Here is a 22,430-nt window from a genome sequence, read left to right as displayed (position 1 = left end):
ATGGCCATAACCTAAAAGTATGGAAGGTGTGAAGAGAATGTTTCTGCTCTCTGACAGGACTCCCATTGTTGACACATCAGATTGATCAGATTGGATGTGGATTTGGCCACTGTTCTTTAAAAATTGTTTCTGTTTACAGATATTGCTTTCACCATATCTCTTAATATTTTTAATCCATCAGAAACAAATAATCTCCCATGTACCTTGTAACATCTTACTTCTATTTACCTATAATTCAATTTAAAATGTTAATGTCAGCGGTGCCTGACTGTCTCACTGGGTGGAGCATGTAACTATCGATCTCAGGGTAGTGAGTTTAAGCCCCATGTTGGGTATGGAGCCTACATAGAATAGAATAGAATAGAATAGAATAGAATAGAATAGAATGTGAATTTAATATGTTCAATTTTCTTTTGTACAGATGATGCAAATACAACTGAACCCTTTTTGCGTGTCCATGGTTAGTGTGCAGGTATACACCATGGGCCAGTCAGATCATGGGCCTAGAAAAATAATTGCATATAATGAAAGTCTAGTGTAATGCATTTAGTTTCTATGATAAATGTTGCTCAGGCATCGCCAGTGATACTATTTTATTGATCTTGTTTTTGTATCTGCCCTTTCTTCCTTCTATTTTTGTTACAAAAAAATCCTGCTTCTAAAATTCAAACAGTGCATAAGCATTATAAAATAAAAGACAAGGGGCGCCTGGGTGGCTCGGTGGGTTAAGCGTCCAACTTCAGCTCAGGTCACGATCTCGTGGTCCGTGAGTTCCAGCCCCGCGTCAGGCTCTGGGCTGATGGCTCAGAGCCTGGAGCCTGCTTCCGATTCTGTGTCTCCCTCTCTCTCTGCCCCTCCCCCGTTCATGCTCTGTCTCTCTCTGTCCCAAAAATAAATAAACGTTAAAAAAAAAAATTAAGGGGCGCCTGGGTGGTGCAGTCGGTTAAGCGTCCGACTTCAGCCAGGTCACGATCTCGCGGTCCATGGGTTCACGCCCCGCGTCGGGCTCTGGGCTGATGGCTCGGAGCCTGGAGCCTGTTTCCGATTCTGTGTCTCCCTCTCTCTCTGCCCCTCCCCCGTTCATGCTCTGTCTCTCTCTGTCCCAAAAATAAATAAAAAACGTTGAAAAAATAAACATTTAAAAAAAATTAAAAAAAAATAATAAAAAAAATTAAAAAAAAATAAAATAAAAGACAAAATCCCCTATGCTTGCAATCCAAACCCATTCCTCAGAATTAACCCCTGTAAACATTTCGTCCCATACTTTTCATTTATGTACTTCTATATATTTTGCCATACTGTTTTCGTTTTAAATGTTTATCTATTTATTTTGAGAGCAAGAGAGCAAACAGGGGAAGGGGCAGAGAGAGAGAGAGGAGAGAGAGAGAATCCCAGGCAGGCTTAGTGCTGACAGTGCAGAGCTCAAGCCCAGGAACTGTGAAATCACAACCTGAGCCGAAATCAAGAGTTGGCCGCTCAACTGACTGAGCCACCAAGGCATCCCTGCCATACTGTTTTTAAAGAGTTATCAACTTGCTGTCTAAGTCTCAAAATTTAAGCATAGATACTGAGACCAAGTTTATGTTTTCTGTCAAATTTGACAAGTGTGTAGTCAGTATGCTGAACTCTTACATATTTGTAATGCTCTTTTTTTTTTTTAAACCATGTTCTGTTTAAGAGATTAAGAGCATTTAGAAGAAGGAATGATAACAACTAATACAGTGTAACAGTACTGTTCACTTTCTTCCCAGACGAACATTCATACATATGCCTATGTTCTTATCGTGAGTCGTTGGTAGGAGCAAGAAATACACATACCAGTACTGATGGACAATTGGTGAGGAGGTGAGCAACACAATTTACAACCTATTAGGCTAAGACTAACAATCATGTAGTTTTTTAAAAGACACTATAGATCTAAGCCATAAAAATTAAAAATTAAAAAAAAAATTGGTTTCATAAGGCATAAACATCTGACGAGGGCCATTGTGGAATATGATTAAGAATCATAACAGTTTTTGAAAGCAGAGGAGTATTATATTAAATGAGATAAGTCTCCCATTGTATAGTAGAGAAAAAGTACCAGGTTATTGGGAAGTACAGTTCATAGACCAGATCAAGTACTGCAGCTGAGTTCTTTATGTGTAAAGTATACCATAATCCCCATACTCCATTCCTTACCAACTTCTAAATATCTCTCAGATTTGTTGTATTCTTCCAGATCTACTGTTCCCATGGCAGTATAAACTATCATCACTACTGCCTTTGACTGATCTTGTATCCTCTCCTGTCCCCTTGCAACCCATTTTCCAAATGTAGCTTGAGGGAGATTTTCAAAATGCTAGTTTGATCATGCCACTGAGCTGGTGTAAACCATTTCCACCATTGGAAAACCTAACATGGCCACTGTTGTCTTCTCTTAATTGTTTTTTCACATCATGCCCTCTTAACTCTCTGAACTCCAACTACACTGCCCTTTTTCTTCCTCAAAATCAGTGCCCTCCCTACTGCCACAGGGCCTTTGCACATCTTGTTCCCATGGCCTGTTTAATTTGTTTCCTTCATCTCCACTGAGTTAATTACCTCTCCTCAGATTTCATCTTCTGTGTTTTCCCTTCTACAGACTATTTCAGGCCCCTTGGTTTGGTCTGTCTTTTTGGCATCTGCCACTAACCTTTCTCCCCAGTAAGGCCATCAGTTCTGAGTTCAGAAACCATCTGTGTTTATGCCCAATTACCAGCTCGGCCCAGCATGTGCTAAATGCTTAACAAATATTTGTTGAATGTATGAAAGAATGTGTATACATTTGTAAATTGAATAGGAGTTGAATTATAGCAGCTGAAGATGTTATCTGTTACTAATCATGGGGCATAACTTCCAAGGGAAGTTAAGGGCAGAACTGATGATTTTTCAAGTGAAGGAACTGATACTCAGAGGGGTTAAGAGCTACTTAGTGGGAACATAGCTACTAAGTGAGAGAGCTACAATTTCAACTGAGGTTTGTCCACTAGCACCGCTGTTCCTGAGAGTGGTTACATGTATAAAGCCTTTATGTAGACGATAGGTATGGCAAATACCGTACACTCCATCCTTCTCCTGAGAATCCATGAAGACCATTATGAATATTAAAGACAGACAATTCCTGGAGTAAGGAAATATGTTTAATTTAATATAACCCAGTATCCCTTTCATTTGGTAAAACCCATCAATGGAATGGAATTCTCCTTTAGCAAAATGCTGCCGTTCATTCCTTCATACATCCATTTGTCCTTCAGTTTGCTTTATCTGTCCTTATGACACTGATTATAATTCCATTGCTAAATAATTCTTTCCAAAGAAGACATTTGCCAAATACTTCCATCTAGCTAGAATGAGAAGATAATACTTACCCCTGTTCAAGATAAAACATTAAGTCTTATAAAATTAATTTGTTTTAGCTTAGGGTCAAGTGTCTGGAGACATGAACCTCACTTAACATTCTTGCTGTCACAGATATACTTATAGCTTTGAAATAATGCTCTGTTTCCCCCACATTATATAGGCTACCAAATTATACCTAATGAAGCATCACTAGAGTGGGGATAGCAATAAAAATTGGAACAGTGCATTTAGTTTTCATGTGAAAGGGGAGACATTTGGTCAAATTCAGTCCAATTACCAATGATAAAACATACCAGTGCCACTTTCAATAATTACTGAAGAACAAGACATAACTCTAAATAATACTACATCTATTTAGTTTTTAGGCTATTTCATTTAAAAATTAATTCCTGCTAAACAGTTCTCAATACTAGGGAAATTTGCCAAGACTCATTTCTTTAGAATGGAACGTAAGTCTTGCAGGATATACATATACTATACTTCTCCAAATTCCTCATAAGTTTAAATGTGTCAATTTTATGTTCTTAGGTAGAGCATTTTGCCGTGTCCTATTCCTCTATACCAGGTATATTTATGTCTGCATCAATATAGGTATATTGGGAAAAGTCTGCACATACCTACATGCTGACAGAAGGTAGCTTTAAGGATTTTTAGCCTAAATAATGACTACATATTCCACAAAGTCCTACAACTACGTGATTTTGAGTATGTAATAAGTCAGCATGATATATGTACTTCTTGTGTGAGTAAAAAGTTAAGTTTAACTTGTTGAGCGAAAGTTTGTACAAAAATAGGGAGTAATTGAGTGTAAATTCAACTTTTTTGTTCTGAAATAACTGTAAAAAATAGAAATAAAATTTTCATTGTGTCTGATTACATGTATTCAAGAAATAGGCACTGAGGCATAAAGGAGGACTAGACATTATCCCTGCTTTCAAAGAGCCCATATCACCTCCATGTCAGAGACAAATAGACAGCTATGAACATATAGTATTGGGATTGAGTGCCATAGGAAAGGGGTGGTGAGCAGGGTGCTGTGGGAACATCTGAGGGGGCACTTGTCTCTCAAGATGAGCGAATCAGACCATGCTTCCCAGGGGAAATGATGTCTAAGCTAAGGAGTTGAATTTAGTCTTGATTCTGTGTCTCACCACTCTGGAATGCTGAAGAAATTGAGACAAGAGCCCCTGTGTCACCCTTAGTTAATTGAAAAAAGAATCTGTAATTGCTTTGTAGTAAGTGGTCTTTTATGGAAGCATTTTTGGCTGTGTCTAGAAAAGAAGAAGATAATGCTGTCTTTTTCTGGCTCTTGTTTGCTTTGTCTGATTTTCTTATACTTTACCGCCTTTTTCTGTGAACCCATGCAGAGCCACATAGAATTATCTCCACCCAGTTCAGTATCTGATCTTGAAGAAGGTATTTTTAGAAGTTTAGCTGAAGTGTGTTTTCTGTGTGAGGAGGTATATGTGGGAGCTGTGTGTCATCCGAGCTTTGTTGGGGTGATTGCCTAGACCTATGACCCTTTCCGCAAGAACTGTCCAAAGGGCTGGCACCTACAGCCGTGACTACCTGGTGTGACCCTCTGAATCTGGAATACCCACAGTTCATTCTTTGTAGGACATTGACAGCAGGGGCCAGTGGCCTAATGTGGTCTACAGATGTGTTTTCTCAATCAAGAAACTAAAGTAAAAACCTTTACTTTAGTAAAGGATCTCTGTTAGTACAGAGCTGAACCCCAGAAGCAGCCTGAGCTCTGTGTGTTTCAGGACCTTTCCTTGCAGGTTCTTGTCTCACACCTGGTCAGCTTCACACCTTTCATTACTTCTGTGGCCCCCACAAGCGTTTGCATTGGTAGCCCCTGATGTATAGATTTGGCTGATTCGATGAGGTGTGACTGATCATGACCTTGGTTGGGCTCAGCAGATTTTTTCCTCTAATCATTTTGAGGTGGCACTCAGGACATTGCTTGGTTTCCATTTAAGCTGCAAAGAGATACAAATATTTGTGTGGAAGCAGAGAAAGGACATCTAAAGGTAGAAGCAGTAAGGTAAATACTCCAGAAAGAAGTAGAGACATGAGCCCCGAAGCCCCAGAGAGTGAGTGTGGTGATACTGGATCTGAATGACTTGTTACTTCCTGGCTCTGGTTCCAGTGAGGCCTGGCTACCCTTCCAGTCCTGTGTGCTATGGCATGTCTGGAATTCCTCACCGAGAATCCCATTTTACTTGAGCTCCTAAAATGGATCTTTGTTTTTTGTAACTAAATGATTCTTAATTCAGAAGCTTTGCACCTGTTTTTTATGATATTTTTGAGTGGGAAAATGGAACTTCAGGTTTCCAGTAATTTGTCATGAATACTTTAGTTGGATTAGAACAAAGTCTTGTAATCCTCAAATAGAACAGGTATCCTAGTTGATCATGAGAAACCCCTAGACTGTGTTGAGTTAGCAGAACAAAATCTTGTCATCATGGAGAAGCATTTTGACCTTTAGAGACCTTGGGTTCAAGCTTCCCTTAAGAAATTGTATCTATTCTTGGGTTGACATGTTGGGATTCTACTGTGAAGTGATTCTGAATAAGCTAGAAAGTTGCCTGGATTCTTGATCATGACAGTTTTTTAAAAATTTTTAATGTTTATTTATTTTTGAGAGGGAGAGAGAGACAGAGCATGAAGAGGGGAGGGACAGAGAGAGAGGGAGACACAGAATCCAAAGCAGGCTCTAGTCTAGGCTCTGAGCTGTCAGCACAGAGCCCGACGTGGGGCTCGAACTCACAGGCTGCGAGATCATGACCTGAGCAGAAGATGGCTGCTTAACCAACTGAGCCACCCAGCCTCCCCAATCGTGACAGTTTTTAAAAATGCATTATATTTATAAAACAGTACATTTGGAGTGCAATAAACTAACATGAACCCACCCTCTAATTTAAGAGCTGTAACATTACCATTTACTTGTGTGTTCCTGCCCTCTCTCTCCTCCCTTTTCCTTGCAACAGTAACCATTGTACAGCAGGAATGAATATACAGGATAAATTTTCCACATATACTTCCTTTGCTTTGCTTTTCTCATATAAAATAATTTTGCCACATTTGTGTGTATCCCTAAACAAGATATGTTTTAGTTTTTGAGCATTGTAAAAACTGGCTTTATACCATATGTCACTGCTTCCCAGCTTCTTCACATCATGGCATACGTTGCACTTGAAAATACTGCACGGTGTCTTGGGATCAATGCCATCAATGTCTTACCACAAGACTCTGTTCACTCCAGCTACTATTAATCCCCAGAACAGAGGGGATCAGTATGTTAGGACCTCTGTAACCTAGTCGCTGAGGCACACCACTTGGAAAGCTCTATGTAGTGTTCTTTCCATTTGATTTTTTGTTTCTTTAGATTTATGCACTTTCCTTTTTACTGCTGTGTAATAATCCTATGTCAATATACAAGAATTTCCATCTTACTCTGTTTAGACCCCCTTCTTTACTTTTCATTTATACTGCAGATAACATTAGCATATCATGGCTTATGGAAAATGGCTGAATTTGGTTTAATGTTTTTGTAGGATTCAGAGAGGTACCTTTATATTTTGGTTTTAAAAATCTGCTTTGTTTTAGATTGGGTCTGAGTGTAAGGCAGCAAGAGATAGAATTAATTGGATTATATAAGATACAGCCTTCTCTATTTAATCACATTATTAGGACAAAACAGCAATATGTACCAGTGCATCCACCTTCATTCAGATCGGTGGAAATTTACTGTAGGCAAGCAAACCAAGGAGCACTAAATTATGACGACTACATAATGGCATTAACACTTTTGATAGTTGATCTGAAATACACTGTATGATTATTTAGTTCAGCAATGGCAAATATATTTCACTTCGTGTTCTAAATCTATTTGGTAAATAGTGTTCACCTGGAGTACTATTGTAAAAGTGTTTTCAGTTCCTATCAGGGTCTTTGGCTAACAACTCAGTGATGAGTTATTGATGTCTGTCCTGGGTATCAACAGTGGGACTAAGGACATATATGCCAGTATTCTCCTTCCCTAATCTTCCCATTTGCCTCTCCTTCTTGAATTATCTTGAACCCATCTTGATCATCTGAATATTGTTTAATTTGTAGCTTAACCCTTGGAGAAAACCAGATTCATAACTAAACAAAAAAGCCAGAAAGCATCACGTAGTTGTGCTCTTTTCCCTGGTCATTTATTATGGTCTCTAATTACCTGCCTCACAGGATACTTTTCTCACAAGTGTCCAAGATGTTCCACTCCTTTGGTAAAATGTATTTTACCATCACTATTGAGCCGCAAGCTGGAAAAGAGATAAAATGCCCTTTAGTGTCCTCAGTTTCAGGGTTTTGAACTTAGCTTTACACAGACAGATCTTGTCCACTGTAATTTAAAACAATTAGAGCCACAAAGCTTCTTTAGAGTTTCTAGATCCTATTAAATGTTATTTTTAAGATAACATCTCTTCTTGTCCTTCATTTTTGAATGCTTGGTCAGGAAATGGTTGTAAAAAGCTTCAAATCCCAATTGAATAATGCGTTCTCAAAAGTAGCTGCCAAGTGTAAATACCACTGATATACATCCATGCATATGATAGTATATAAATAACCAGGAAAGCATAGCAAAGGTCAATCAATTATGTATAGGTCAGAATGCTTTCCATCTGGATTGTCATTTTAGCAAATGACATCATATGTCCTTTGGAATCTATTGTGAAATGTGGCTTGAGTCATTATAGATTGGCTCCTTCTCTGGGTTACCCGGATGGCAGGGGTGAGGCTCAATAAATGTATTGGACTCGGCAGGAGCAGATTTGCATAATTGGGGTGTAGTGATGAAGGCTTCTTATTCTAGAGAAAACCTTTGGGCCCTTTCCACCAATTTCTACTTTTTTTTTTTTTTCCTTCTTGGTTGATTTTTTTTTTTTTTTAAGAACGTGAAGACAAAAGAGTTGGAAATGAGCCAGATGCCCTTTATATAACTGCAGTGGATATCTTTCCATGAAATTGCCAGCAGGGAATCAATAGTAATAAATCTGATACCCTTCTAATCTCTTTTAACTTTACCACTGCTCTTCTGGAATGGGGCTACATGGACCATGTAAATTTAGTTTATAATTTCTACTTGATCTGATGAGGAGTGGTCTCACCAGACAGACTGCCAGGCTCTAGAGTGACTGGCAGGATGGGATGTTGTATGGGATGGGAAGGGATGTTGGCCTTTTCCAATTGGCACAACAGGAGTTGTATTTAGCATATAGACCAAGTGATGAAAGCAGCTGCCAAGTCTAGTCATTTCTGATTAGTCAGGGCTCGAGGAGGTAAATGTTACTTGACAGATTTTAATGTGTGATCTTTCCCTCCCTTCAGGGCATTTTGAAAATGTTAAAAAGTTGTTGTTGTTGTTTTTAAATAGGATGACTTATAATGAAGGACTTAGAGTCAAAATTGATGTCATGTTTTATAGGCATTTATAGTTGAAATCTATGTTTCGTTCTGAGATCTTGGAAGGAAGAAGGCTTGGGAATCTTTAGGAATGATAAAAGGAAATGGCCTTTGCCTGAAGAGAGCTTAGTCTATTGGGAAGACAGACATGCAAACAGATTCACACGCTATAAAATAATAGCTGCTCTCATAAGGTGTATGTGTAAATCTGGGCAAGACTGGATTTCTGTCACTTACCTATATTATCCATTACTTATTTATTTGGGCCCTGAATGGCTGAGAAACATGCCTATGCTTATTCTTATTATCAAAGTATTTTTGAGGGTGAACTTTCAATTTTCAAGGTAGCTAATCTGTGTTTTGGTGATTCAGAGGCAATGTGGCTGCCTTCTCTTGGAATGGTACTTAATGTTCTGTACACAACCCAAAGCCTTAACTTTAGTTTAGTAAAACTCTATAGATTCCTGGGGACTATTCTTTGATCGTGTCTACATGGATACCAAAACAAATGCGAAGATGAATATAAAGATCAAGTTGTAGTTGTTTCTTGTGGTAACTAACAACTGATTTACAAGGTTTTATCTTCTCCCCCCACTATTAACTTTGAGATTGTTATCTGTGGTCATGGATTGATCAGCTCATTCCAGGGTGGTATGGGGAGGTAAACCAAAAAGGGGCCCATTTGACCATTTAGCAGACTTCTGCTTAGATCTCATTTTATAAAATCACTCCTAGTTGTAAGGGGTCCTAGAAAGAGGAGTTGTTAACAGAAACTGGGTTGCCCAATCGATGATTGCCAAACTTCCTTATTATCCAAAAATAACCATTGTCAATAAATGTGATAATACTGTATCTACTGTTTTTGCAATGTATTTTCCCTCTCAATAATATCATGAATCTTTTTTCCATGTTATTAAATATTCTACCACGTATTTTTTTAAAAAGCTTATTTATTTATTTTGAGAGAAAGAGAGAACTGTGGGGGAGGGGCAGAGATGGGGACAGAAGTTCTGAAGCAGGCCCTGAGCTGTCAGCACAGAGCCTGATGTGGGGCTCATGGGACTCCAACTCACGAACCTTGAGATCATGAACTCAGCCGAAGTCAGACGCTTAACCGACTGAGCCACCCAGGCTCCCCTACCACATTATTTTTAATGTCTACCTAACAGTCTACTTTATGGCTGTACCAGAATTAATTTAAACATTCTTCTTTTGTTTGAAATTTAGAATTTCCAGTTTTTACTATTATAAATAGTACAGGGGTAAATATCCTTGTACTACATCTTTTTCAGAACTCTTTTGACATTTTTTCTTCCCTTTTGATTCTTCCTTTAAAAGAAATCAGGAAATAACAATGATATAAGTAAATATTTAGGAACTCTCTTCGAACAGAGTCTGGAGGGGAATTATTTAATATCTCAGATAACTTAAGATTATTGTATAGGACGCAAAATATCTTACTGATTTGGTAAAATCAGAGAAACAATTGGTAAATCCAGACATAGGAGAGAGAAGGAGGGAAGTGACCTGTCTTCTCATGGAATCAATCAGCTGAGTTGGTTGAGTTAAAATGGCTTAATGAGTTTTAACAGGTCTGGTTAAGGGGATCTGGCAGTATGTTAATTTTCAGAATACCTTCTGCCTGAAAGTATATTTTCATCTGATAGCGTGTTTCCTTTTGTACAAAGGTTGTCAAATGAGAGTGTGAAGGTAGCTCCTCTCACAACTCACCTGGCAGAATGTATTGTAGGCGTGTTGAGGTTGAAAGGCTGGTACCCACAGCAGCTAATAGCAGAGGCTGCAGGGAGGTGTAGCTTACAGAAGAGTAAAAGGGGAAATGTTGACACAGTCCACCGCCACCCCCACCCCATCACTGCTGTGGTCTTGAGTGTGTGGGGGGGTGCCTTTCCTTGTTCGAAAACTAAAAGTAGATCAGCAAAACTGAGCATAGGGCAGAGAGTTTTGGTACTTGCTGAGTACATTACCTCTTATAACAGAGTTTTAAATGTCAATGCTTTTTCTAATGTATATGAGGAATCCTAATTGAAAAGCGGGCCCATATGCTTAGACTATATCTAGCTCTGTTTCTTTTTTTTTAATACTGCAAAATAAGGTTAATTTTTATGGTGAATATTTTATGGCTCGCTTTCTGTTATGTGCCAGACAAATTGAAGGCAATGGAAACTGATGGGTGCTGAAGATAAAAGAGCAGTGTTGACCTTTTGGTAAATCATTCATCATACTGCTTCATCTGTAAGTGGTTTTCCAGTTGTAGCTCATATTTGCTAATCACTACATTTGACTCTCAATTCTACAGGGGCTGATTGTCTTGTTGTGGATTGCCTTTTCTTTTCTTCCCCCCCCCTTTTTTTAACTTTGGTTATTGTTATTATAGCTATTTTATTACTATTAGTTCCTCCACCAGAGGGGGCTTGTGGGCAGAGAAATACAGTGGGAATTAATAATTCCGTCTCTTTTTGCCTGTCTTCACTGACTTTTAAGGTTTTTCCTTAATGGCTGAGAGGTACTTTCAGCATTGCATTCACCTCCTTGTTCTTGTTGCCAATGAAATTAAATTACAATTTGACTGTCTTTGGCGATGACCACAGAATAGTTAACTGGTGTTAATGGTTTAGCACCAGGATGATTTTTGGCTTCCGTGTTGATCAAAGTCCCGTTGGGGAAACCAGAAATGAGAGTAAGAATGGCCTCTTTAATCCTGGGTCAAATACTGGAAAATATGGAATTTATTATGGTGGAAGATAAATTAGATCCTGGACCCAAAGGTGATCCAAGACTGGGCATCTGATAGAATCAACTTCACCAGCATTGTGGGAATGTATGGTTCTTTATTTCTTGATACTTCTAACTGACTCTGGCCATCACTAGAGTTCAGAAGTGTATTCAATAAAGAAGACCCTTTAAGTCTGGATCGGCATACAAGATATGGAGGACAATATGGACATGCTTGTCATCTGGTCTAGGCAAGAGAACATTTACAGAAAATATTTTACCTTAAGACCCAGAGAAATTGACCCTTGTCCACTAGGGAATCCAACCAGTTATAGTGCTGTGCTGATTAACCCCACAGAGGTTGTTTCTTAATTTTGTATTTTAGGGTTTGTTAAACTAGGGATTGTGTCCCTTCTCTGGGGACAGAGAGTATTTTAATATTTTGATTACAATTAAAATGGAAATTGGAAACACTAAGAGACAGAAACTAATCAGAAGTGTTTCACTCTTCCTTTATTCCCAGTCACTTGCAGTGTCGACCAATATCCAGATATTACCTACACTCGCCTATCTGCTTGAACCAGAGATTCCTGCACTGGGTGAGTGGTCCTTGGCCTAGATTGGCATTGCCCATTTGATTGATGAGGGCAGTTTGACAGAGTTGTTGCTAGTTATGTTGGTGCTGAAACTCTAAGAGCATGACTACAATTCCATTCTGGAAGTCTGTGGTGTGTGGTGGGGTGGATGTGGGGGTTCACGACCCTTTTTTATTATTTTATTAAAACACTAATTATAGTTTTATGACTGCAACCAATCATAATACTTTTACCTTATTTTGGATAACAAAGAACCAATGTCTTTATACTCTTTTGTAAAAACGCAAAAAAGCAATAAATACGATTTCTAAAAAGCACCATCTTTTAACAGGGAATTCTCAGAAGTCACATTTTTTTCTTTCTTTGTTAGAGATAGAAAGCCAGTCTTTGGGGAAGGGACCCTTAGGTCCCAGAGGAACAGTCAATAGTGATAGTCTATTAATACCAGATTGTTCTTATAGGAAGAAATCATTTTTACATGGTGGAGACATTTTAGTCTTTAGAAGATTTTCTCAAGTGTCTTCCATAATAGTATGGTCCAGAAGTTAGTCTGGGAGGAGGCAGAAATGAATTAAAATGGATTTTGGGGATCTTGCTTGTTGAAAATGATAATGCTGTCAAGCATGACTTATCTTACCTTCCTTCTCCAGACCCACAAAGTTAACTAGATTCATATGTATCCTGTCCCTTTTCCTCAAGACCCAGAGATTAAGAAGAATTTCCTGCATCTTTAAACTAATTTGTGAATGTTCCCTTCACCTTTTACTCTTCTCCACCATCCAATAAGGTAACCACTAGCCACGTGTGGCTCTTTATATCCAAACAGATTTAAATTAAACAAAGTAAAAAATTTATTTCCTTAGTCACACTAACCTCTTTTGAAGGACTTGATAGGCATCGGTGGCTATTGGCTGTCTTATTGGACAGCATAGATATACAACATTTCTATCATCACAGAAAGTTCTGTAAGTGCTGCTCTGATACTCTTAGATATCCATCTAAGGATATCTCTCACCCTCTCAGGTGGTCACTGTTTTTTCTCAGTGTCTGAAGTGGACATGGTGTCCTTCTTCATCTCTGCTGTCACTTACAGACAACTTCTTTTCTCTTTATCCACAGAAGCACCCTCAGGGGAACCTGGGTGGCTCAATTGGTTAAGCATCCAACTTCAGCCCAGGTCATGATCTCACAGCTCGTGAGTTCGAGCCCTGGGTTAGGCTGTGTGCTGACAGCTTGCTCAGAGCCTGGAGCCTGCTTTAGAGTCTGTCTCTCCCCCTCTCCTCTGCCCCTCCTCTTCTCACACTCTGTCTCAAAAATAAATAAACATTAAAAAAAAAGAAAGCAGGTGCCATCAGATAATCCTACTGCCTAGTTATTGAAAAATTTACCCCCAGCTCACTGACTTTATGCCCATCACCTCCTGCCTTCGTTGTTGGTGAAAATATCCACATAGAAGACTCTTCTCTGGCCTCCCAGTTCCTTCAGTTTCTCACTGTCACATGTCTCTTTTTTCTGCCTATTGGTCATTTCCCAGGCCAGTGGCCCTCAATCTAGGAGGCTTCCCTCTTCTAGAGGGCATTACAATTGTAAGGAGAGATTATTTGCAAATGTAAGAAGTACCACTGGCCCTTAGAGGGCAGGAATTAAGGATACCAAATGTATTTCAGGACCAGGGACAGTCCTACATAATGCAAAATTGTTGCATCCCCAATGTCATAGTGCTCTTGTTAAGAAACATGGTGCTGACCTTCAAAATGGATTTCAAAGCATTTCTCTTTCCGTGTGTCTTTCCAAGGATGCCACCTCATGTGCCCACAACATTCCTATTCCAATAGGAGTTCCTTGACTCCTTAGAGCCTCCAATCTATTGACCTACTGCTTTCATGTACTAACGATTATCCCTCTCGTGCCCTCATTTCCCTCCTCACCCAGTTTAGGTGCTGTGATTAATCTCCCCTTTGTCATCTCTGTCATACTTGCCTGGCATAACTTTTTTTTCTTTATTTTTAATTTTTATTTGATTTAATTTTTTAATTTACATCCAGGTTAGTTAGCATATAGTGCAACAATGATTTCAGGAGTAGATTCCTTAATCTTCTCCCATTTAGCCCATCCCCCCCTCCCACAACCGCTCCAGTAACCCTCTGTTTGTTTCCTATATTTAAGAGTCTCTTATGTTTTTGTCTCCCTCCCTGTTTTTTTTTTTTTATTATTATTTTTGTTTCCCTTCCCTGATGTTCATCTGTTTTGTCTCTTAAAGTCCTCATATGAGTGAAGTCATATGATACTTCTCTTTCTCTGTCTGACTAATTTCGCTTAGCTTAATACCCTCTAGTTCTGTCCACGTAGGTGCAAATGGCAAGATTTCATTCTTTTTGATTGTGTCTGGCATAACTCTTGACTTTCACTGAGCTTTCTGTCCACTTTGGGCCTGAGTGCAGATGGATGGAGAATAATGCTAAGTCTTATGGACTTACTTTAAATTTATGTGCACTAATTTCAAGTAGATCCTCTGCTCCACTTGGCAGTCCTGCCTTATTCACTTAGTACTTCTATTCTCTGAGACAAGTAATTTACACCTTTACCTGTACCTCAAACCTCTGACACCCATCCCCAGTTCTCCCATTCAGCTGACACCCTTATTCCATATTTAACTGGGGAAATAGAAACCATCAGAGCAAACCACCTCACCTCCTCCAGCAAATTTGCATTCCTTCCTGTTTCCAAATACTGGTAAAGGTTCTTTTAATTTGCATGCCGTTACTACTCTGAGCCATATGATGATTCAATTCTCTTACCACTTTTCTCTATTTGAAAGATCTGGAAACCTTCTTTTGTACAGTGTCCCATAACATCATTTGGCTTTCATTTGATATAAACACATCATTTACATATTAATTCTGCCTTTGTTCTTTTCTCATTAATCCATAACAATTAAAATCGATCATTACTCTGCCACACTATGAGTTTTTATGATGTCATATCAAAGTCTCCATTAATTAAATAACTTCAGAAATTAAAGCCTTATTTGATGACAATATCTTTCAGTTGCAAATCATCTCCACTAAAGGGCACAATGGCAGACTTGGGACAATTTTAGCATTAGGACACACCAACCGAACAGCCAGATGTGCTTACTGACACATTGAAAGTTAAAAGCTGTCACTTTGGGTGATCGTTTGGTGCCAGTGACACTGAGAACAGAACAGAGTTGATGAGGGGAAAAAAGGACACACTCAGGCACTGCTATTGGAAAGCACAGCTCAATTATCAGGTTGTCATTTAGATTTTGTGGTATGTTCATTGGATTGAACCACAAATTAAAATAAAAAGTCCTTCCAGAATGTTTGGAGCTGTGAGACTATGTCGTTGGATTTCAGTTTGAGAGACACTGACCTGCAGGGTAAAGTTCAAATTTCTTAGCTTAAAATACAAGGCCCTCATTTAACTGGAGGGTGAATTGGAGTGGAAGGGAGTTAGATTAAGACAGTGAGAGAGAAGTTATTAATGCAGTTGTCGGGGTAAGAGATGAAGAGAGCTGGAGTGAGGAAGAAGTGTAGGAAAGGCAGAGACAGAATCAGAGCTGCATTAGATAGAAATGAAAAAAATAATAGGGGAGAGGGACATACAGCCACATCAGAGGTGGATGGCAAACGGACTCTTTTATATTCATGTTATAGGTAAGGAAATAAAATAGTGGATTGGACATCTTAATTTGGATGTTATTTATAAGTTTTTAAGTAAGGATTTTAGCTTAGTTTAAAAGGATATTATGGTTTTTTTTTTAAATAAGGATTCACTACCTTACAGCTTTAAGAGAATATAGTTTGCTAATGTGTCTAAATGACTTATCAAGAATAGCTAAATTATGAGCATCAGCTAGATACAGCAGTACTGGCTGTGGTGTACTTGATATGTTTAGATAATCCCTAATTCTGGGGAAATTGTAGATCAATTTGATGGTTGAAATAAGGCCAAATATGTAGGAATCATAATAAATATAAAAATGCCTAATTTTAGCTGTCAATAGACAAAGATTGTTACGATGGATGGGGAAGGAAGACAGCTATGTACTCTTTGTAGACTATTTACAAGGGATACCCCTATTATGGATGGGACGATTGAAAGAAAACAGATGGAAATTGACATAATATTCCTTGCCAATACCTTTCAAAAGAAAGCGTGGATGATGTATTAATATCAGACAAAATGTGCTTTAAAGCAAGAAGTATTATTATGGTTACAGAGAGTTATTATTTAATGATGATAGAACAATTCACCAGGAAAATATATTAATCCTGGAGCTACATTACTGAGCAGCATCATTTCAAAAATATATAAAATAAAAATTGACAGAATCATCATAAGATATTGAGAATATAGGTAATTATAATCAGGAAGATCTAAACATTTTCTCTCAGACACTGATAAGTCAAATAAAGTTAAAAATTTAGGAAGGATAAAGAAGATTTAAAAAAATATCACTGATTAGCTTGGTCAAATGGACATTTATAGAACTTAGAACTCCATTAGCAGAGAATATTTGTATGTAGGAAGCCTGAACGTTGATGAATACAAATTCTATCCCAGAGAAGAAAAAATTTAGAGGCCAAAAACCAGTAGACATCAAAATTTCATACATTTGAAAACTCAAGATCATACTTTCAAATGTTTTTTGAGTCATAGAAAAGTGATGAGAGAAATTGGTAGATGCTTTATTTTAAATCTTATGGGGTATAGTTAGAGGGGTACACAGAAGGGAATTTATAGATTCACAAATTTATATATTAGAAATAAAGGAGAGGCACCTGGGTGGCTCAGTCAGTTAAGCGTCTGACTTCAGCTCAGGTCATGATCTCACGGTTGATGGGTTTGAGTCCCACGTCGGGCTCTGTGCTGATAACTCAGAGCCTGGAGCCTGCTTCAGATTCTGTGTCTCCCTCTTCCTCTCCCCCTCTCCCACTCACGCTGTGTTTCTCTCTGTCTCAAAAATAAATAAACATAAATTATTTTTTAAATAAAAATAAATACAGGAATGCTGTTATCAGTGAGTTAAGCATTCAACCAAAAAGGTATAAATAGCAGAGTAAACCGAAATAAAGTAAAGGTAAGGGATAATATAAAATATTAAAACAAACAAAATAGAATACAAAAGGAATAGTAGAAAAGATCAACAAAGTAAAAGATGATTCTTTGAAAGATTCTCCAAACACATTCACATCTGGCAATCTTGATCAATTACAGAAGCAGAGAGAGAGAGAGAGAGAGAGAGAATACAAATAGTATTATAAATGAAAAGGGAGCCCTAAATATAGACTTACTAGACAATAAAAGTCCAAAACAATATACTATGAATAACTTGATGGTACTATATTTGAAAACATACATTCCAATAAATAAGGGTACTCAGTATCCAGATGATAATACACATCCTAAGCTTATGTCCCAACAAGAGACATAAGAAACATGATATATAACTTGAGTCTGGTGCTTTATCCATCCTGACACACCTCATGTCTAGCTGAGTTGAGTTTGAGTCTGGCTTCCTAGAATAAAAAATCATTCATTCGTACAACAAATATTTATGAACACTTATTGTCTAGTTGGAATTGTGGTGCTGCTAGCTTATACTTTCATGATGAAGGTACATGTTAAATCAATACAAAAAGAGATATTCACTACTGTGATAGTGCAGTAGAAAAGGTAAGAGCAGTTTAACAAGGAACCTAATCTCATTAGGGCAAAGGGCACATTAGCAAAGGTTTCCTGAAAAAGTGACATTGAAGCTGTGACCTAAATTGTGCGTAGGAATTATCCAGGCCAGGAAGTGGTACGGATTCCAAAGACATAGATCATAGAGTGGGACAGTGGAAAGATATGAGATTCCATTTTGGTAATTGCTGTTGGAATATGGTAAGGGTTTGCATGAGCCAAATGCATTAAATTCAGACATCTCCGTAAAACACAAACACTTGGTTTCATTTGTTAATAGATTTATGTAAATGCTTAAGACTATAATCTGTAGAGAAAGTGTAAAAATGTGGATGGGAAGGAAATAAACCAGCTTCATTCAGAATAGTGATTGCTTCTAGAGAGGGGAGAGCAGAGGACTTCTACATCCATCCCTTGTTAATAGCATTGGATCAAAGGAAGTATGAAGTTAGCCGCAGTCGTGTGTTTGCTAAGTTCTTTATTTAAGTGTTGGCCTTATCTGCAGTGGAGCCCTTAATTATAAAACATCAGACAGGAAGTGAAACTAAGAGATGCCATTCTGAAGGCCGCGGTGGTTTATACAGTACTACTCAAAATGGGAAGAGGGAGGTGCTGAAATTTGAGAGTAAGGGTTTAGAACTGCTCTGTCCAACACAGTAGCCACTAGCTGCATATGCCTATTGAGTACTTGAAATGTGGCCAATGTGAACTGAGGCGTGCTGTAAGTATAAATTCTACACTAGATTCCACAGGTAATACTTAAAAAAAGAATGCAAAACACCTCCATAATATTTTCACAATATAAATATAATGTTATTAATATAATAATTGTGTAATATGTTGAAATAAGATTGTAGATAATATTGAGTTACATGAGATATTGTTAAAATTAATCTCACCTGATTCTTTTTACATTTTTTAATGTGGCTCCTGCAAAGTTTACAATCACACGAGTGGCCAAAATCATATACCTAATGGGCAGTGCAGTTTAGAAATTTTGTAGCAGTTTGTCTTTGCCACATCATCCAAGTGCCTCTTTTAATTGGCTTTTACAAATTGTATCATCAACCCGCAGCAGATTGGAAGGGAAAAGTACAATCAACTGGTATTACATCACAGACGGTTTGCAAAGCTCTGCTTTAAACCATTCATATCTTCAAGGGTGCTTTTGGCTGCTGTGCTTGCTGTAGGAAAATGTATTTATTGTCAGTTTCTCAGAACTCTGTGAAATAGTCTTAAGGAAGTGACTGTTAAATTTCTTTGGACCCTGAGTATGAGAAAAGTGATTGATAAAGATTTGCTCTCAGATTTGCTTGTATTTATTTTCCATTACATAAGTTGTATATTGGAGTTAGACCATTATAATGACTATTGTAAAGAAAACACTTTTTAAAAAGTCCGATCGGAGGATCTGTTTGGCATCAGCTAGTGGTTGTTTTAAGAATTAAATAACAGAGGTTGGGGAAGCTTATATCTCAAATTAGTTACATTGCAGCATTGATAATATACTTAAGTAATTGTCTTCCTTAGGTTTTGTTCTATAAAATGGACTTATTTTCATCGGAATGGACTAGTTAACATTGGACTTCGAGTTTGGCACATGTGAGCTTGTGATTTACAGGGCAATTTTTCTCATCAAAACCTGGGCAGAACCATTTATTTTAAAACCAATATTTATTTTACAATGGGAAGATGGAGCAGATTAAAGGCGCATAAAACCATGATAAATCACCCAATCTTTATCCCATAGAAAATCTTTTAAATGGCTCTTAAAGTAATGGCGGTTAAACAGTCTCCTACAGTTTGTATGTGGATGGTTTTCTAGCATATGGTATAGTCATGTAGATTAAAATCTAATTAACAAGGAATTTATAAATTTCAGATGGGGTCTACGTGATTCTTTTTCAAGAAAAAGTTGTGTGTTTTTTTCTTAGCCAAGTTTCTGAGTCTCGCTCATGAGTAAAGAGAATCTAGTATGAAATTTTGAGCTGTTTCAGATCAAAGACCCAAGAAATGAAATCTCTTTTAGTTTTTCATTTAATAATCAATTTTTATTTCAAAGTTTAAGAAACATGTATATTCATGTTTATTATAGATTATTATGCAAGAAAGGACTTTTTATAACTTATCTCATTTTGTTTGATTTAGTTCCCATTTATATGAATTTCTGTAGTTAAAAATAATGGAGCTACATTTCTCTGATAGTATTTTTTAGTACTATTCTAATTATAAGTGAAGTTATGTCCCATAGAACCTCCGGACTGGTTAAAGAATGCTAAAGGTTAGAAAATAATTGATAGGGAAAAGATCTGCTTATAGTCATGGTGTGGGGAGTCCATGTCCTATTGTGGATGGTGTCCTATTGTGAATGTTCTGCCTATAGCTAATCGTAGACTCTAGGTCCGTGGTTGGCCAACCTTTTCTGAAAATGACCAGAGACTAACTATTGTAGGCTTTCTTGGTTTCTGTTCTAGCCATCTGCTGTTATTGGGTGAAAGCAGGCTTAGGCAGTATGTAAATGAATGGTTGTGTGCCTACTTGACCCAACAATTCTGTATCTGGGAATGTTCTCTGGGAAATAATCAGAAGTTTGGGAAAAGGAGTGTGTACAAGAATATCTATCATGGTATTGCTTCATGGCATGGAAAGCTATTTATGAGCCCTGGTTAATTCAAAGAAAAGCAACAAGGCTGAACTTAAGATGTGCTCCTGTTTTGATGTAACATAGGTATGTATGTTGGGTTGGACTATGGAAATGCAGAAGAAGGAGTGCATATGTAGTCCTCTTTGGAGGAGATGGATTTCCTATGAGGAGCTTGGAACAATTGCTGTTCTATTGGCAAGGCTGTTCCCATCATGGCAATGGATCCAGAGAGCTGCAGCCAGCACGTGTTGTGTTTCCTCTCATTGGTGACGCCATCCTCCCTGATGCAGTTTAACATTCAATTCATCAAATGAACTCCTCTTGTTCAGGTTCCTTACGCATCAAATTGTTGTCTGATTAGGATTTGGCATTGCCTGGAGAACATCTTCGGGAAGGGAACGTACTGGTCATACTGACACCTGTGCAGCAGTTATACCGCAAATTGTAGACTTCTACTTTGACAGTCTGGTTTTATGCCTTGGTCTTCTGAGCTCGTTAACAAAGTCTGCCTCCTGGGAAGTGGACTCTGTACTGTGTGCCAAGAACACCAAGGCTCAGAGTGCCCAAAATCTGGTGAGGGACCTTCCTAAGGTATTGATCGATGACCTTCAGTTGGGCCCTTCTACAGACAGCATTCTGTATTTCTGCACAGTGGGATGCTTGAGCCTTTTCCTATTTGAAGTTTTGGTCCTTCCCCTCTCTCAAGTTCTACACTTCTTTGATTGTTCTCTCTTCAGGCTTTACTCGCTCTGTTTTCCTTCTTGCTTCTTGTCACTTGACAGAAATACAGTGGGGAGAGACTGGTACACAAGAGACATTGCTACTTCTGGAATTTAACTTTCTCCTCGAGTTTTCACTGGATGACATTGATTTCTAGTGCAAAGGGCTCTCAGCTTTGGGGGAGACCTGGAGAGAAGCAGAGTCCCTCAGGTCTGCTGTGAGGCTGGAATCCCCTTGTCCCAGCAACAGGGTTTGGCATTTGTGTGAGACTGCGGGACATTCCCCTAATGCCAAGAGCTTCTAGCAGTGACAACCAGCCCAAGGAGAAGCAGTGACCGTTTTTCCACCTGAGGGAGGCAGACATTTTGTGAGCTCACATGATTTTCTCATCAGACTCTGAAACAGCATTTCACTGTATTTTGATACAAATGCTCAAACTACACATTAGGGATAATTTCTACTTGTTTGGAGCACAAGTCAGAATGATTGTATCTCCGTTAGAGAAAATGAAGAGGCCTCTGCGTTTCACACTACTTCATTAAAGAGAAAATATTTTCCCAGTAGGCAAAAGCTACTGGCTAAATTCAGCCCCAAATTCAAGATCATTTGTACCAAGAACTCTTATGTCAGCTTCCTTTTTCATGAATTAACATGGGTCTCTGGAATTTACATTTCTTACAAAATGTTTACCCATTTTCCCTTTTTAGCAGGTGAGAGAAAATCCTAATTCAAGCCACATTCTTCTATCACTTTGGAGGCTGACTGGGGATGAGAGTTCTTTGATTTAAAGAAATCCCCAAAGCGATTGGTAAAACTGCTTACAGAATTTGAGATTGCACATCTCGAGGAAGATTTAGGTCTGAAAAGTCACAGATCTTAATTCGTGCAGTGTTGATTTCATTACCTTGCTTAGGAATACAGTGAAGTCACTGTTTAAAAGTCGAATGAGTACATTTCCATCAATGAAATGTATCAAGTACCATCAAGTAGTGAAATGGTGTCAAGAAAAATAGCATTTCATTTTTTCTTTCCATTCTTTGTATTGAAAAATATGAAAATTGCCCTCTTTCTTTTTGAGTTAATGCTACAAAAGCTTATAAATTTTACCTTGAATATTTAGATGTTTATGTGAGCATAGCTCAATTTGTAAATCTGAACTCTATCAACACGACAATTAATTTTAGAAAATT

The 22,430-nt window shown here is 38.1% G+C and overlaps 1 protein-coding gene across 5 annotated transcripts in view; it reads left to right on the top strand.

Moving 5' to 3' along the window:
* Positions 1-22,430, top strand: part of FHIT (fragile histidine triad diadenosine triphosphatase) — a 1,408,202-nt gene that overhangs the window by 248,561 nt on the left and 1,137,211 nt on the right. For 3 of the 5 annotated variants that reach the window (XM_042929864.1, XM_042929861.1, XM_042929863.1), the window contains exon 3: positions 12,092-12,167. The exons of 1 other annotated variant lie outside the window; for it this stretch is intronic. The gene's annotated coding sequence lies outside the window, so the exon portion shown is untranslated. Of the gene's footprint in view, positions 1-10,997; positions 11,089-12,091; positions 12,168-22,430 lie in introns of those variants that run through there. One more of the 5 variants, XM_042929862.1, reaches the window with a different exon arrangement.

Source organism: Panthera leo, chromosome A2, assembly GCF_018350215.1.
Source record: "Panthera leo isolate Ple1 chromosome A2, P.leo_Ple1_pat1.1, whole genome shotgun sequence".
Taxonomy (NCBI): Eukaryota; Metazoa; Chordata; class Mammalia; order Carnivora; family Felidae; genus Panthera; species Panthera leo.
Note: the sequence above shows the minus strand (reverse complement) of the source record. Positions and strands in the feature narration are given on the sequence as shown.